Source organism: Sarcophilus harrisii, chromosome 3 (genome assembly GCF_902635505.1).
Source record: "Sarcophilus harrisii chromosome 3, mSarHar1.11, whole genome shotgun sequence".
NCBI classification, from domain to species: Eukaryota; Metazoa; Chordata; class Mammalia; order Dasyuromorphia; family Dasyuridae; genus Sarcophilus; species Sarcophilus harrisii.
This window is the reverse complement of record NC_045428.1, coordinates 48,277,380-48,295,800: the sequence shown is the minus strand read 5'-3', so window position 1 is coordinate 48,295,800 and position 18,421 is coordinate 48,277,380. Positions and strand designations below refer to the sequence as shown.

Genomic DNA, 18,421 nt, shown 5'->3' with positions numbered 1-18,421 from the left:
CGCCAGTTCTCAGGGTGTTAAGCACTATAAATAGAAAGAATGGAAAACAAACAAATACAAAAAATAAATAAATAAATAAAACCTAGTCCCTATCTTCAAGGAACTTACACTCTAACTGAAGAAATAACATGCAAACATCTATCTACAAATAAGATATAGAGAGAATAAACTAGAGAGAAATCTCAAAGAAAAAAAAATCTAGTATTAAAGAAGGGAAAACTTTTATCTTCATTTTAATAATGATATATCATTATGTACATTCCTTGAATAAAATCTGTGACTCTTAACTATCTATAAATAGATCTGTATTTTCCATCCATAAACATTTTATGAAACCAAAACATCTCAGAATTGGAAATTCCTGAAAAGGAATCCCTTTATAAAATATCTGACAGTAATTATCTACTCTTTTTAAAGACTTCAGGTGATGATCTGCTATAATGAGGCAATCGATCTCACTTTTGACTAGTTTTAATTGGTAGGAAATTCTTTCAACATCAAGATTAAATTTACTTATTTGCAATTTCCACTGTTTCTCCCAAATCTGCCCTCTGGGGCCAAATAGAAAGTTTAATCTTTCTCCCAAATACTTTCAAATACTTGAAAATAGTTATCTCATTCTAGTCATTGCCCTGCCTCCTTTTCTATTCCCTAGGCTAAATTTCCCCACATCCTTTCATCTTTATCTGATGTGAATGTAAAGTTTTTCATCATGTTTCTTTCTTTTTTTCTGAATGTTTTCTGGCTATTCCATCCTTTGAAAATGTGATACACAGAATTGGACACAATATGCCAGAGTAGAATACAGCAGACCTATTTCTTCTTTATTTCTGGATGTTATGTCTTTCCTAATGCAGTCTTAAATCTCTTAATCCTTTGCGGCAATAATATCATACCCCTTTCCTCCCATTTTTAAATACATCCCCTCTTTCATAATACAAAGGTGATTCAAGGTCCAATCTCGCTCCTGATAAGCATGAAGGGAAGCTTTGACTTTGTGTATTATTGACCTGACCCAGTGTATCTTTCCTTAGGTAACCCATTGGCTTGAAGGAAGTTTACTGTATACATCACCAGAATTAGTACATTTAGTTTAGCCAGCCATGGATCAGAGATACTGAGTTCAAGAAATTCACTGGTCTTAGCTTCCTTGGTAGAGATGATTACAGCTACCACGCATGCAAGGCTATCTTATATCCTTGATGCAGAGATAGGCAGTTAGATGATCCATTGGATAGAGCATAGGCTGTGCTGAAATACTGGAGTTTAAATGTCATTTCACATATCAACCTCAGCAAGCCACTTAACCTCTCCCTCTATTTCCTCAAGTATAAAATGAGGATAATAATATTTACCTCATAAAGTAAGGATTAAACAAGAAATGGCATCTATGTCAGCTATCCTGAGATTAAAATTTCTTTAATTTAATTTATTTAATAAAAAAATAAAAGATTGTTTCCCCCAAAATTGGTGTCTAGAAACACCTCCTGCATTTTGTATTTATGTCAATTTATTGAACCCAAATATAATGATGTGACATTGTTCTCTATTAAATTTCATTTTTATTAGATTTAGCTAAATTGAATTCTTTTGAGATCCTGACTCTGAATCCAGTTAGCCATCTCTTATATGCATACTATATATGATTTTATGTCAAATATTAATAAAAATGTTAAACAGCACAGGGTCAAACAGAGATCCCTAGGGCATGCCCTTGGAGACTTCTAGTCAGATTGATTTTGAACTGAACTTTTAATGGCTTCTCAGTGGGGATAAATGAATGAATGAAAAATGAATAAAACCTTAGTTAAGCATTTATAAAATATAAAACCATGAGATTACAGCAGAGAAGACATTCTCTGCTTGCAGGTTGTTCACATTCTAATAGCGAGCCAACCCTAATAGAAGGTTTCAGCTCCCTCATCAGATGGGAAGGTCCTATAAGTCTCCAGTGTGCGGATTTAGCTTCCTTTCTGGTGATTAAACCATCAGTCTGTGATGCTGAATGATTTGAAGGGGGCAAGGAATTTGGTAGCAAGACCTTTCTTTTCTTTCTTTCTTTCTTTCTTTCTTTCTTTCTTTCTTTCTTTCTTTCTTTCTTTCTTTCTTTCTTTCTTTCTTTCTTTCTTTCTTTCTTTCTTTCTTTCTTTCTTTCTTATCTTCTGGAGCTTAAAGATTACCTAGGGAAGAAAATAGAGGAAGCCTCAGGTACATTGGACAGAACTCTTGTGATGAATTATAGGGAGGTCATTAATAAGAATTGCAAAGAATGCATAGACGTTGACTGATGACAACCTGAATCATTAGTGGGACAAAGATAGGGTGTGGCTCTGTGATTCTGTAATAAATAATAATTTTTAAAAATTCATATCGTATTAGTAAAGATTCTGAATCAGGAAACTCCCACTATCCATGCAAAAAAAGCACATTCCCTACAACTTATTGTCTTAGAGAGTTGTTTGTTAAGTGACTTATCTAGGGTAATGTAGTCAGTATTTCAGAAGCATAACTTAAACTTATGTTTTCTCAGCTTCAAGACTAATACTCTATCCATTACATCTTGCTATGTCCTCAAACTAATGAGATCACAAATCTATTTGTTTCTGTAAGGATTACTAGGAAGGGATCAAACAATTATGCCTTTAGACTATTTTTGAATATGTTAAATCATGAAATAGCCTTAAAACCTTTGTAATTTTCCTTGGCACTATGGCTATATTGCATGAGATATATTTTACTTTTTTCAGTCACATTTTAGACTTAATATTTTAATTTTTTGGAGCCTGCATACTAAAGTATCATGAATATCTACTTACCATTGTCTCCTCATAATGAGTGTCTGAGCTACTTCATTTTTTAAAAGGAGTTAAAAGGTCAGTATAATAAATCACTAGATTGCTAGCTAATTTTAAGTACAATGCATATTCATTTCTTTGTAAGAGAAGATTATAGAAGGCCAGACTTTGTTTCTGTTCTTTGCTCTCCTGATAGACTATTTAAAATAATCTTGAAAGTCACTATTGAGAGAGTGTGAAAAGATGTGGAAGTTAGGATGATATAAGCAAACTCTTGCTTTTGCTGGTTCATTTACCAAATATTTATCAATTTTACATAGTACTGTAGGGGATATGAAGGATTGGTCTTAATAAATTATAAATATAAAATTCTAGGTGATAATAAACTTGATGTAAGTAGATATAGAATTGCTGGCCTTGTTTTCAGAAATCCTTTGTATATAGTTCTTGCTCAGACACTGACTATGTGACCTTGAATAAGTCACAGACTCACATATTCCACTCCTCTTATGTACTTTTTTATTAATGCTCTATATTAGAAATTAGACACACATGGATTATGGATTGTAAACCAACACAGAAGGCATATCAGTTGAAGGCATGTGTTTAAATGAGAAATGCAAAATAAAAAGTAATGAGGGAGTACTGCTTAGTTTAGCACCTGGCATCTCTGAGGTGCTTAATAAATGTTTGCTAATTGCTTTGACTGATTAATTGACAAGGAGATAAATGCTTTTTACATTATTGGCAAAACTGAGTAAGGAGTCAAAGGCTCCATGTAAAGAATCCTGATTCCAAGGCAAATGAATTTTGTCAAGGCCAGTAGCAAGTTGTATTATTTCTAAACATCAAGGAAGTAGAGCTTCTTCCAAACAGGATTCCTCCCATCAGTTGCTTCCCTTCCTGCCCACTCCATTGAATTCAAATGGAGTTCAACGTACCTGTCAGTAAATAAGTGGCAAACTGTGAAGTTGAGGGAAAGATGCTAACATTTCATTTTATTAGTTAGGGATTAAGGATGCAAGAGAATGATCATAATATTGAGAACATGAAATGTGACTAAACTGGGACCAAAAACCTGAATAGCATTCTAGCCTATAGAAGAGAGTTTTGTTTAAAGGATTATTTCTGGACTCTAGACAAATTCCAGGTGACAGATAATAAGTCAATTAGAAAGGGAACTTATCCTAACACTTTTGAGCTACCACTCTGGCTTGGTTGGGAGTGGGGAGCAAGGGGAAGATTTAGAAATGTTCTTTCAATCAGCAGACTTTATTATAATCACATTCATTCAGCATATCAAGGGCCCCTTTTTCTTGCCAAACTACCCATGAAAAAAACATTTTTTTTTCATAAAGTCCTTCAATTCTATAGGTAGGAGACAGTCCCTAATGCTCTAGTTTCCAGCCACTGTTGGATTTACTTATTACTCTGGAAGTTGTCATTTTCTGGAGAACTTGCAATTATTCTAAGGAACAAGAACAAGGCAAAAACATTTCATGAATGTATGGCATGTCCCTGTGCCCTGGTAAGTTCTCAGAATACTTGTTCTGGAGTCAGGAGGACCCGAATTCAACTTCAGCCTTAGACACTTAACACTTCCTAGATGTGTGACTCTGGGCAAGTCACTTAACCCCAGTTGCTAAGAAAAAAAAGTAGGAAGGAAGGAAGGAAGGAAGGAAGGAAGGAAGGAAGGAAGGAAGGAAGGAAGGAAGGAAGGAAGGAAGGAAGGAAAAAAAGACAAGGTAAGCTCTTTGAAAACAGGTGTATTTGATTCTTTTGTCTTTGTGTTTTCTGAAGCCAGAATAATGTCTCAATTTTCCTTAGAACTCACTGGGGAGGTGGAAAGCTTCTTCCCAAATCACCATTTAAGGAGAGTGCCCAGACCTTATATAACTTCATTTCCCACTAGGATATACTTCTCTGGATTTCTTCATCACATTACTGAGTTGGCTACCTTTCTGTGACCATTCTTCTCTTTTCCAGCTTCTTTTTTGTGTATTGTGTTCCTCCTTTATATTGGAAGGTCTTTGAGGACAAGGACTGGCTTTCTTTTTTATTTGTATTCCCAGTGCTTGACAACACTAAATTTGCCACTTAACAAATATTTATTGATTGACTGGTTAATAAATGCCTATACAATTCAATTAAAGTGATTTTTATAATAATAAATAATTCACAATTATATGGTGGTTTAGGGTTTTGGAAAGCTTTCTTCATATTAACCATGTGACATGAATAGTAGAAATATTATTATATATCTTTTCTGTATCAGAACACATGGTGATTAAATGTCTTTCTCACAATAACATAATTAATATATTTCCAAAGTGGTAGAATTGTACCAACTTACTTCCAACACTCAGAGTCATTATATTATACTGCCTGTCTTTCTAAATAGTCCATGAACATTTTCTATAAGCAGAAAAAATATGGCCTGAGACATTGAAAAGTAGCTGCTAATGTAAATTCTGTATAACAAATAGTGTTTTGTAATGTACATGTATATATACATATACATATATGTACACATATAATATAGCATAACATAATACAAAATAATGTAACGCAACACACACACACATATATACAAAAACCCACAATGTGGTAAAAAAAAAAAAAAAAAAAAAAAAAGCTATTTTTATTTTGTCCTCTTCTATACTTTTTGTTCCCTAGATTAAGAATAATATTTCAATGCTATTTCTTATATTCATTCATCCTGACTAATTCATTACAATAAATCTGTTTCATCAAATAAAACACATTCATGTGTGCCAGAAAGCGCTTCTCATATTTGCTTTTCTTTGTGTTTTTTTTTTTTTTTTTGTTGTTGTTGTTGTTGTTGTTTATTTTCTTTTGTTTTGTAGTTGTTAGTTGTGTCTGACTGTGATCCTATTAGGGGTTTTCTTAACAAAGATACTTGAGTAGTTCGGCTTTTCCTTCTCCAGCTTATTTTACAGATAAGGAAATTGAGGCAAATAGGGTGAAATGACTTGTCTAGAGACATATGGCTAGTAAGTGTCTGAAGCCAGATTTCAACTCATGAAAAACAGTTTTCTTGACTTCCATACTTGGTGCTCTATATTGTACCACCTAATGCTTAATAAATGCTTCTTCTGACTGATTTACTCACCTATGGTGTGGCTCTTGGGAATTCTAAACTTGTTAAAAAGTCAACAATGGAAAAAACAGAGTATGAGAGGTTTTGGTGACAATCCTTAGATCCCCAGTCCATTCAGGACCATTCAGAAATTGAGAATTAAAAGCCAATAGATTTTGGTCTTCAATATAGGGTGAGGAGGAACTTTATTACTGAGAAATGAATAGATCAAGAACTGTAATTTTATATCATCTTTATTAATTTATTGACTTTGGTTTAATGTTTATTTTGCATTTGGTTTGTTTTTAGTATGAAATTTGCTCCTCTCTAACTCTCTCTCATTTCATTCTCATCCAGTGAAGTTATCCTAATAAGAAAGACAAGGAAAAGCAATTCACCAAAACTCACCATCAATATTCAGTGTAGTTTGTACAATTTTTAGTTGTTACCTTCTTTAAGTTTGGTTTCATAGGATGTTTTAATCTGATCATGGGGATAATAAACATCCTATGGGGATGATTCATTTGGTAATGTAATGAAAATCCTGACTTTCAAATTAGGAGGATATAATTTAAAATCTCAGCTCTGCTACTCATTACCTGTATGATACCTGATCTAGTCACATCCCTTCAGCCTCAGTTTTTACATCTGCAAAATAGGGAGGGAATCTAGAATGACCTTTTAGGGTCAATCCAGCTGATCCCAACCACCACACTTTATGCATGATTTATTTGATTAAATTTATTCTACACATCAAAGTTTAATCTCTTAAATTTTCCCCCATTTTAGTCGTGCAAATAGATTTGATAAAGTTTGGGATTGACCGTGATTTTAAAAAGCACCTACAATCATGAGACTAAGAAGAATGTTTACAAAGTGAGGGAAAAAAAATGGCTTTAAAAGAGGTAATAGAAGGAAACAGAAGTGCTGGACAGTTAATCATAAAAAGTTGTTTAACGATTAGGCCTGACTCTAATCTCAATTACTTTATTTTTCCTTATAGATGTAATCTGGAGTAGGGAGCACAGGATGAAATCTTCAAGTTAGATGACACAGCTCTTTTGAGTAATGAAATGTCAAGTCAATAGAATAAAGTACAGAAGAAAATGAAATAAAAAAACTCTCACAAGGTATTATCTGAGTGGGCAGAAAGTAGAGGATGAGTTTCAATATAGGTGTGTGAAATAATAGATTTAGAAAAAATACACACTAGACAAAGAAACTGATGGACTCTGAACAATGTTCAATGGATCAGAAAGGATCTGAGTTAGTGTGGATTGTTTTCTATAACATTATCCCAATTTTTTTTTTTTTTTTGTCTAGGACACCACAAAAACAATATACACATATACAGACAAAAAACATGGAAAAACCTTCAATAAATTATTTGATATCATCAACAAAAGTGTAACAAAGTTAGTAACAAAAGAAGAATCTGTAAAATGAAGACAATTCCTATTTTTAGAATAACATCCTGTGAGGTAGGCAGCAACCACTGTACTTCAAAAAAGAATCGAAATATTTCTGAATAAAAATAACAATAATAATTCATTTCAAAGTCCTTGAATATTTATAATGTATTTTCTTCATAATTTATCTTAAAAGTGGGTAAGATCAGGAAAAGGATCAATGCAATTCTATTAGTATTTATTAGTAACTTACTGAGTGCAAGGAATGGTACTAGATATTGGGAATATGTATAAAGGGGAATTTAGTTGGCACAGTGAATAGAGCTCCAGGCCAGGAGTCAAAAAGACCTGAATTTAAATCCATCTTTAGACACTTAGCTTTGTGTTCCTGGGCATGTCATTTAACCCTGTCTGGTTCAGTTTCCTCACTTGAAAATGATCTGGTGAAAGAAATGGCAAACCACTCCACTATCTTTGCCAAGAAAACTCCAAATCGGGTCCTGACATGACTGAACAAATATAGATAAAACTGCAGCAACACCAGCTCCCCTCAAGGAGCTTTATAGATTATTATTTCCTTGAGAGAAAGGATCCTTTTTATACTTGGTTTCTGGATTCCTAGCATCTAGCACAATGCTTAACAAATGATAGGTACTTAATAAGTGCTTATTGATCAGTAACCTAATAGTTAGAAATGCAATCTTCTCTGCTCTCAAGGAAGATAAATTGTGTATAAGGACACAAATTTGTATATACAATGGCACTGTCCCTTAGCTCAAAAAATAACAGCATCCAGAGATGGAGATGACATGCCAGTTTCTATCAAGTTCCTGAACCCCAAATTCAAAACATCATCAATTTAGAGATGAAAGGGATTATAAAAGCTACCACTTTCTCATGTAGAATAGAAAAATGGGGCTTAAAGAGGGAAATAATTTGTCCAAAGTTATACATCTGGTACGGATCAAAGGATGGATTTGAACCCACATTTTCTTTGTTAAAAGTTCTATCCCTGTATTATGTCATGCTGCCTCTTGGACCCATTTATGGAGAAGCAGCTGTAGAGATGAATTTGAGCTCTATATTCTCACCCAATAGCCCTAGCAGAAGGTCACCCTATAGGCAAGTAATAAAAGTTTTCTGCATCTCTACCTCCTAGATAGAGAAGAGTAACATACCCTATATTTTTGCCCACCTGCATTTTTGATTTCCTTCACAGACTAATTGTACAATATTTCAGAGTCTGATTCTTTTTGTACAGCAAAATAATGATTTGGTCAAGTATACTTATTGTGTATCTAATTTATATTTTAATATATTTAACATCTACTGGTCATCCTGCCATCTGGGGGAGGGGGGGGGAGGAGGGGAAAAATTGGAACAAGAGGTTTGACAATTGTCAATGCTGTAAAGTTACCCACACATATAACTTGTAAATAAAAGGCTATTAAAATAAAAAAGAGAGAGAGAAGAGGAACATTTCCTAGATGTTTTTGAAAAGAAAAGGGGAAATTCCCTGCTAGCACCAATCCCTTGAAGAAAGATGGTCTACAACACCTTCAAAACTGGAGGAGCTTCAAAAAATTGAATTAAGAAAGCAAACATCCTGGACTTTATCCTCCATTGCTATTGCAAAATATTGGGATGGTATCTAGAAAACTCAAGGTCCTCCTTCATCCCCTCATATATGGAAAATTCAATTCCTTTGGATAGTGTCACTGATCTATTGGAAGTGAATGTGGAAAAATCAGGATACCAAGTCATCACTGCTGGAATTATGAACTGATCTAATTCTTTTGGAGAACACTCTGAAATTATGCCCAAAGAATTATTAAACTGACTATATCCTTTGACTCAGCAATAACCACCTCTAGGTCTATTTCCAAAGATGATTAAAAGAAAAGAGAAAGAATCCATTTGTTCTCAAATGTTTATTGTTGTTCTCTCTGTGGTGGCAAAGAACTGGATATCTCTGGAAACCTTCTGAAGTGAGAGTATACTGCAGGGAAGCATTAAGAGACTGGAGAAGTATATGAGGTTGGGGTGGGGAAGAGATGGGACTTCTTTGAAAGGAAGAATTATATATATATTCTTTATTCAATCTCCTGCATCCTTTGTATTTTCACTATTTTCTGTGGGAGTAAAATAAAGACCATGTTGTATTTGTTATTTCAATTGAATATTTCAGTGGAAACTTGGGACTCTTTCTCCATATCAGAGGAAACCAGCTGCATCCTGAAATTCCCGGAGAAAACTCTGGGGGAAAGCAAAAGAAATCAAATAGCTGATTTTGTGGGGGCCATTCATTGGATTGAACCTGATCTATTTAGGCCCAGAGTTTGGTATACTATATTTGTAATGAGTTTTAAAGTAAAAACAACCTGGGCTCCCAACTCCTTGCCTACCTTCTATAAATTATTTAAAACCTCTAAGGGATTGAATTTTCAGCTTCTAGCAGGGGTCACACCACAACACAGTTTTGCTCCTGGTTGAGATAAATGCTAAAATATGGTTTTTATCAAAACATTTGCATCTGTGGTATCTCCATGTAGATATAAAGCTTACCACTAGGATCTTTCATTAGAAAACTAATAAAATTCTATTGGAATTCTCCACCCTAGAATATGATACTATATTCCACCTTAGTAAGTAGCTAATTTTGCAGATGAGATGATATAAACAATATTAAAGGTATATTCAGCACCTGACAAAACTTTAAAAGACTGTTATCTAGGGAACATATTCTGATATGGCTGTCTCTGGATAAGTTTCCCCCTTTGGGCAAGAAATGAGTTTAGATATAGTGCTGTGATTGCAGCTACTGATTAACTTGAACTTGGATTTTTCTGAAGTGCTATCATTTTCTTTCAATTATTTACTTCCATCTGCTCCAGAAAATTGTATGCTACGGGCCTCTGAATAGTTTTCAATGCTGCTTATTAAAAGAAATACTATTCTTTATCATCTAAGTGTATTTGGTGTCTGCCTGCTAAAAATCATTAATTCATTTCATGGATTAAATTGTCAAACATCATTTAGGAGCATAGGTCTTAGTGCCAGATGGGACTTTGGAGATCAGCTTCTAAGCCTCATTTTTACAGATGAGGGAATTGAGGCTATGAGAGATTAAATGATTTGTTCAAGGTCACACAGATTTTAAGTAGCAGAAGCAGTATTCAAAAGCAGGGTGTTGGATTCAAAAGCATTGAACCATTCTCTCCTTTGCCTGGAAGTGCAAACTGCTTTCTGTTAGAGTAGGTCCTAAGAGTTCTTCAACTTACTGCTTTTTTGCTCTTCCCTTTTTGGCACAAATGTAATGTTTACCAGGTCAAAGAGAAGGACAATTGGCATAGATTTCTTGCCAAAACAGAGTTGATTTAAAATTTCAAGAGGTTTCAAAGACTTTCTTCTAATTGTTATTTGGTATTGAGTTGCTGTGCAGAAAGACCTTTCTTGGGAATAATTACAGAAGGAACCTGGGATCAGATACTCATTTAGTTTCCTTGAATCACCAAGGGATGAAAAGAATATGAAGGGATTTCAGAGGTAAAGAATAGTATCTCATATCATCATAAGACTTTTGAAATATTGAAACAACTTTCAGAAATGGTGGAGGTAAGATCAATAATAAAAATAACCTTGTGATACACTGAAATTCCTGACCTGGCCACACATGATCTTATGATTTTATTAATTATTTGTATTGTACAATAAACAGTTTATCTGATTCCATAGATATGCATGTGTATATGTAATGTCAAAAGAAACTGAGCAAGACAGAGATTAGAGATCAATTCAATAGTTTATTAAATGGAGAGAAATACTGGGATCAATGGATTCCAGGGCTAGACGAGATTATCATCTCAAAGAGTCTAGCCCAAAGTATCGGAACAGCAAGCCTTTTATGGAATAATAAGAACAATGACATAATGCAGAGACCTAGGTGGGGATAGCCTCATAGATGGAGGTTACTGATATTCTAATGATATTAAGGAATGTCTATAACACCTTTATCTTCAACCATTAAGAGGGGATGGTCATAACCTTAAGGCAGAATATGAAATAGGACAAATGGAGGAACTGGTCACCCCATTAAAAGTGATCTTTGGCATTACATATATATATATATATATACATGCATAAATTAATGTACCTCTACATACAGACATATATATCCACATATAGTAAGGATACGTTTATAAATATATATATGTATACATACATACACATGAACATATACAAACATTTGATTGTAAGCTCTTTGAAGGCAGAGACTTTCTTTTTCTCTCTCTCTCTCTCTGTCTCTCTCTCTCTCTCTCTCTCTCTCTGTCTTTCTCTCTTCTCTGTCTGTCTCTCTTTTTCTCTGACTCTGTATCTGTCTCTCTATATATACACATGTATGTATGTATGTATGTATACACATATAATGAGAAGGAGTGAGAGAGACAGAGAGAGTCTATAAAAGGCTTTGAGTGCTATACAGAAGAGTTTATATTTGGTCCTGGAATAGGGACTTGAAAAGTTTATTGGGTAGAAAAGTGACATGATGAAATTAATTCTTCTAGGAGCATGGAGAAAGATTTGAGGTGGGGATACCTGTTAAGAGGCTTTTGCAATAACAATAGGTGAGAAGTTATGAGGGTCTAAATAGGGATAGTAGTTGAGTAAAGACAAGAAAATAGTTGTGTATATAATAACAAGATTTGTGAATTGAGTAGATTAGTCTGGTGTATGAGAGAGTGAAGAGGGGTTGTCACCTAGGTTAAGAGGGTGATAGGCATTTCCTCCATAGGAAAAGGGAAGTTCAGTAGAGCTGTGGATTTTGTGGAAAAGATTTGATTTCTCTGAGCTTCTGTTTCCTCCTCAGTAAAATGAAGGGATTAAACAAGCTTATTTCTAAATTCCTCCAGTTCGAATTCCTAGGATCCTGTAATGATGTTTGACAGTCAAATCAAAGAAAGATTTTAGCAGAGATCAGAAACATTCATGTGATAAGGAATAGTGTTTATTCACACACTTTATTATGCATGCATATTATGTTAGCCACATATAGACACACATATACCATAGATACATATATGTACATACCCATTCATATGTATGTTACATGTATGTATATTTATGTTATATATGTACCATTTATAATGCATATGGATATAATGTATTATATGTGTTGTAAATATGTTTATATAAATAGATACATGTGTATATATTTATTTGTATATTATATGTGTAATGTGTACATGTACATATGCATGCATATCTAAAACATACATTATATATGTCTAGTTTATGTGATTATATATTATTTATATATAGTATATTATTCACACACAGAAACATATATATATAAATAGATACATATTTTCTTTATATGTATTTTATATATTTATTATATGTATGCATGTTATATATTATTTCTTATATTATTTATATAGAGAGGCACAAATATATATGGATATGTGTGGATAGATAAATACATATGTGAATGTGCATGTGTTTGTGTGTATATTCATATACACAATTTGAAGAGACAGACACATAAGATACAGATACTATCTCAGAGTTACAAAGATCTGGCTTCAAGTCCCTTTTCTAGCATATACTGGCTATGTGCTCTGAGCAAGTCCTTTAAACTATTCTTACTTCTAGGAAACTCTAATCTCTATATAAATGGAAACATATATATTTGATATGGACCTATCATTTCATTGGTTTGTATGAACTTCTAATCCCTGTTGTTTAGTATGGTGTCAAACACTCTGGAAATTCCCTCCATAAATGCAAACTGGCAGTTTATTTATAATTTAGTCTCACAGAGTGCATGAAGTCTGTTTGGACATTCTGTGTCTGCTGTAATTTATAATGATACTTGAAGCCAAGATACAGATTCTGCAAAAAGTTATACTTACTGAATGGCTGCAGTTTGCATTTGGTATTTGAAACGTTGATCTTTTTCTTATTTAGTTTTATTCTCATTATCCCGGTCGGTCATGACTTGTGATTTCATTAGTGAAGAGAACTTGCATGATCACTCCCCTAATCAATGTATTAGAGCAATCCGTCTGTAATTGATCAGTTCTGAGAGTTGCCTGAAGCTTTCAAAGGTTACGCGATTAGTCCATTTTGTGTAAGGGAAGGAACTTGAACCCAGTCTTGGTGCCTCCAAGGCTGTCCCTTTATGCTACAATCTTTGAGACTATGTTTAACATATAGACCATTCTTCCTTTTAAAAAATGTGCAAAGTAGATTCTTGCTGAAAAAAAAAAAAATTACTGAAAAGCCTTCCCAATGCATCAGCCCACTACTCTCATCAAGATTTTTGTTATGAGTGTTTTTAACCATCAAATGCCTATAATTATGCCAGCTATCCCATATAGCACTCAGGAGTCTCAAAGGAATTGAAGTCAGTGATAGCATTTCTCTCTTTACAAGAGTTTACCAGTCAGTAAATTTCCATTCCTCTATGCGGAAAGTGCATACTAGATACATAAAACCATTATAAATGAGCCCCTAACTATGTCTGCCATTGTCGCAATCAAGGGCTTTTTCCCCAAAGTATTTAAACTATCTCATTATGCATACTTCCAGAGGATATAATGACACCCCTTAAACAAGCAAAGAAAATGCTTTGCATTTTTCGCTCCCTTATCAGTCTCCTGAATTTTTAGCAGTTTGGTCACTGGAATAATTAGGTTGTTGTTGCTCCTGGGCCCCTTTCCTTACCTGTCAGTTCTAATGGGAGGTACAAGGTAATTTACCAAATTGAAAAAAGTTTCTCTGAGGCTGGACATAAGCATAAGGTACCCCAAGCAAATTTATAACCTGTCACCTTTAACTGTTGGGAGGAATTATGAGGATTTATGGAACTGTTGTGAGTTATGTGGCCCAGAAATCCCAGTTTCCTATTTCTAAATCTTATAACTTTTATGTGATTTAAGGCTACAATTATAAAGAGAATTTCCTGCTTAGGCTTTTTAAATACTTTTGGCAAGATAAAGTGACATTATGCTATATAATAGGATAGGGTAGTATATAGAGAAAATGACTTGGGATCAAGAAAACAGAGGAATGAATCTTTCATTTTATCCTTGTCTTTATACTTTGTGAACTTGTATAAGTCATTCTGTGTCCCAATATCTTCATTTGTAAAGTGAAAGGATTCACTTGATGGATTCAATGAACACTAAGGTTGTTCCTAGTATTATATCTGTGATCTTTCACAGCTGTCCTGATGAACAATGAATAAAGGGAAGGTCTGGTATCATTGGACTCTTAAGCTAATTTAAGTTAAGTGATGATTAGCATATTTGAATTTACAGGCAACATAAATTAAATGGGGTTTGTGTATATGCATGTATTAAAAGTGGAAATAAATTATTGACTTTACAATATGATTCTTCACATAGGTTTCTTTAAATAGTAACATTGTTCTCATGTTTTAAAATATTTGAGTTTACCCATAAAAGTAGCATCAAAATATAATAAATAAGAGCCATGAGTTAAATCCCACCTCCAAGAAAATGTAACAATCTTGTGATCATTGCCAAAGTGCTTTCCTCATTATAAAGTCACTAAATTTCTCAGAAATTCAGTCTACTTGTGTGCAAAATGAAGAGAATTATATTCATGCTAATAATATTAACTGATATTTACAAATTACTTTAAAGTTGGTGAAGTACTTTTTGTATATTCTTATTTGAGCCCTCAAAGATATATTTTATAGAAATTTTCATAGATTTTATAGAAAATTTTATAGATTTTATTTTATAGAAATTTTATTTTTTATTTTATAGAATTTTTTAACAGAAAACAAAAAATAAGTCTCAAAGATTTTTTTTTGTTATAATTATTTTCAACTATCTTGTCAAATACTTCTAATTATTCCAGTGTCCCACATAGTACTCAGGATCCTTAAAGGAATTGAAGTGAAAGAATTAAAGCAGTTACTTGTCTGTGTTTATACAGCTAATCGGCGTTGGCTCTCTATCCAATATGCCAAATTACCTCTTACAGATAAGATACTTGCAAATGATAGAACTATATTTTGTTCTATATTTGTATTCAATACTATAAAGTTGAAGCTGAAGCTAGCAAAATTGGTGTAAACATCATCTCTTAGCTATCATTCATCTTACATTGGTTTATTAATTTTATATATTTGGGGAATAGCTGAATAAGTTGTGGTATATTAATGTAAAGGACTATTATCGTTCTATACAAAATGATGAGCAGGCTAATTTTAGAAAAGCCTGGAAAGACTTATGTGAACTGTTGCTAAGTGAAGTGAATAGAACCAAGAGAAAACCATACACAGTAACAAGATTATATGATGATCAAGTGTGAAAGACTTGGCTCTTTTACATCCATGAGGTGATTCAAGGCAATTCCAATAGACTTGTGATGGAAAGAGCCATCTGCATCCAGAGAAAGGATTATGGAGACCGAACGTGGATCACACCATAGTATTTTCACATTTTTTGTAGTTATTTCTTGCCTTTTTTTCTTTATCATTTTTCCCTCTGGATCTGATGTTTCTTGCACAGAACGATAAAGGTGGAAATAGGCTTAGAAGGATTGCACATGTTTAATCTATATTAAATTAAGTGTTGTCCAGAGAAAGGAAGAAGTGAAGGAAGGAAATTTTGTAACATAAGGCTTTGAAAGGGTGAATGTTGAAAACTATCTTTGTATATATTTTGAAGAATAAAAATGCTATTATTATAAAATAAAATGTAACCACATAAAAGGTTCTTTAATTATTATCCTATGACAGACCAATTATTGTTTTTTTTTTGTTTTTCAAAATTTTTATTAAATATTAAATAGTATTTTGTTTTTTTCACTCATGAATAAAGACATTTTAAAACATTCATTTAATGAATTTTTAAACAATTTTAACATTCATTTAAAAATCCTTCCCTGCTTCCTCTGTTCCCTTTCCAAGCTAATTTTATAAACTTTTGGGCAAAGTTCCAAATTGCTCTTCAGAATGGTTGGATCAGTTCACAAATCCTCCAGCAGTGAATTGGTGTTCCAATTTTCCTACATTCCCTCCAAAATGTAGTATTTTTTCAGTCATATAAGCCAAATTGATATGTATGAGTTGGTACCTCAGAGTAGCGATAATTTGCATGTCTCCAATCACTATTGATTTAGAGCATCTTTTTTTTATGACTATCAGCAACTTTGATTTCTTCTTTTGTGAACTGCTTGACTATATCCTTTGACCATTTATCAGTTGGAGAATGACTTGTATTTTTATAAATTTGACTTAGCTCTCTATGTATTTGAGAATAAGACCTTTATCAAAGAAAACTCCTATAATTCACCCCCCACCCCGGCCAAGTTTCCAGCTTTCATTCTAATGTTGGCTTCATTAATTTCATTTGTGTAAAAAAAACTTTTTAATTTAGTGTAATCAAATGATCTATTTTATATTTCATAATGCTTTTTATATATTGTTTGATCATAAGTTCTTCACTTATCCATAGAACTGGTAGACAAAGGATTCCATGCTCTTCAAATCTGCTTATGATATCACACTTTATTTCTAAATAGGGTACCCATTTTGATCTTATCTTTATGTTCAGTAAGAGATGTTGGTTAATGTCTAATTTCCCCAACAATTTTTGTCAAATATGAATTTATTTCCAAAAACTTGGATCTTTGGATTTATCAAACATGGACATTTACAACTGTGTCTTTCCTGCCTAATCTATTTCACTGATCCACTACTCTGTTTTTAAGAAAGTGGATGCCATTTGTTTCATATCATTGATTTACATATTGATATTGTGTGAGTTCTTAAGAAAAATATTAACAAAGGGTTTTTGGGCCTCCTGTAACTGCCATTAGGGCTATAATAGTGCTGCAGTCATGGCCATCTGATTGTCCGACTATGGGCTGTGGACCTCAACAAAGGCCACAAATTCACCAAAAATATTTCAAAGCCAAAATACTGCCAGTACCATGGGTGATTGACCAAACACACTGAGTTTGTGAGAGAGATGATCCAGGAGGTTTATGGATTTTCCCCTTATAAAAGGCTGGCCATAGAATTATTGAAAATTTCCAAGTTGAAGAGAGCTCTTCATCAGAAAATGCTAAGAACTCACATCTGGGCTAAGAGGAAGAGAGAAATTCAGCAATGTCCTTGCTGCCATGAAGTAGATTGTTTCTAAAAAGAACTAAACTGGACCTTTCCTATTCTTCCCCTTTACTTTATAAAGATAAAGATTTGACAAAGAAAAAAAAAAGTTTTTGTTCTTCATGCAATATTGCTACTTGCAACACTATTTTTTCCTACATTACCTGCACCCCACCTTTAGTCCTATCAGAAATTCTGCTTCTGAACCTTTGTATCATATGGTACCTTCTCTTCATGGTAGAACCTAGTCTTAAGTGCTTATGACTCTTATTTGTGAATCCTCTTTTTCTCTGACACTTTTCAGTTATCAGACATTCACTGAGAAATGAGTATTATTTGTTATTAGAGGAAGAAGGTGCTTTCTTAGTGAGAGTCTGCATTTCCTTTTTCTTTCTCAAATTCTGAGCCAGGAAGTAGGAGGATGGCTGTGCAGCTGTGGTTATGCAATAAGCGTTTATATCCATCTTAACATCCTTCTCTGTATTGTTTACATTTTCTAGCTGCATATAGTGGGACATTCTTATATGTTATGAGAATTTAGGATGGATTGAGGGGAAATAATACTACTAATAATATTAATAACAATGGTATGGGGCAACTAGGTGGCCCAGTGGATAGAGCACCAGCCCTGAAGTCTGGAGGACCTGAGTTCAAATCTGGTCTCACACTTAACACGTCCTAGCTGTGTGACCCTGGGCAAGTCACTTAACCCAATTGCCTCAGCACAAAAACAAATAAATAAATAAGTGCATGAATGAATGAATAAATAAATAAATCTTTTAAAAATAACAATGGTATTTATCATTTTAAGGATTACATAGCACTTTAGAAATATTAGCTCAATTACACAACAACCTGGAGACATAGGTGTTATTATTCTTGTTGTACAGGTAAAGACACTGGTGAATTGGCTTGCCCTGGGTCATACTCTGATGGTGGATTGCATTCAGTACTCTCTCACTCAAAG

General features: G+C 33.5%; 1 pseudogene; it reads left to right on the top strand.

The window, feature by feature from the left end:
- Positions 1-17,498, top strand: part of LOC105750051 — a 124,467-nt pseudogene extending 106,969 nt beyond the window's left edge.
- The last annotated feature ends 923 nt before the right edge of the window (positions 17,499-18,421 follow it).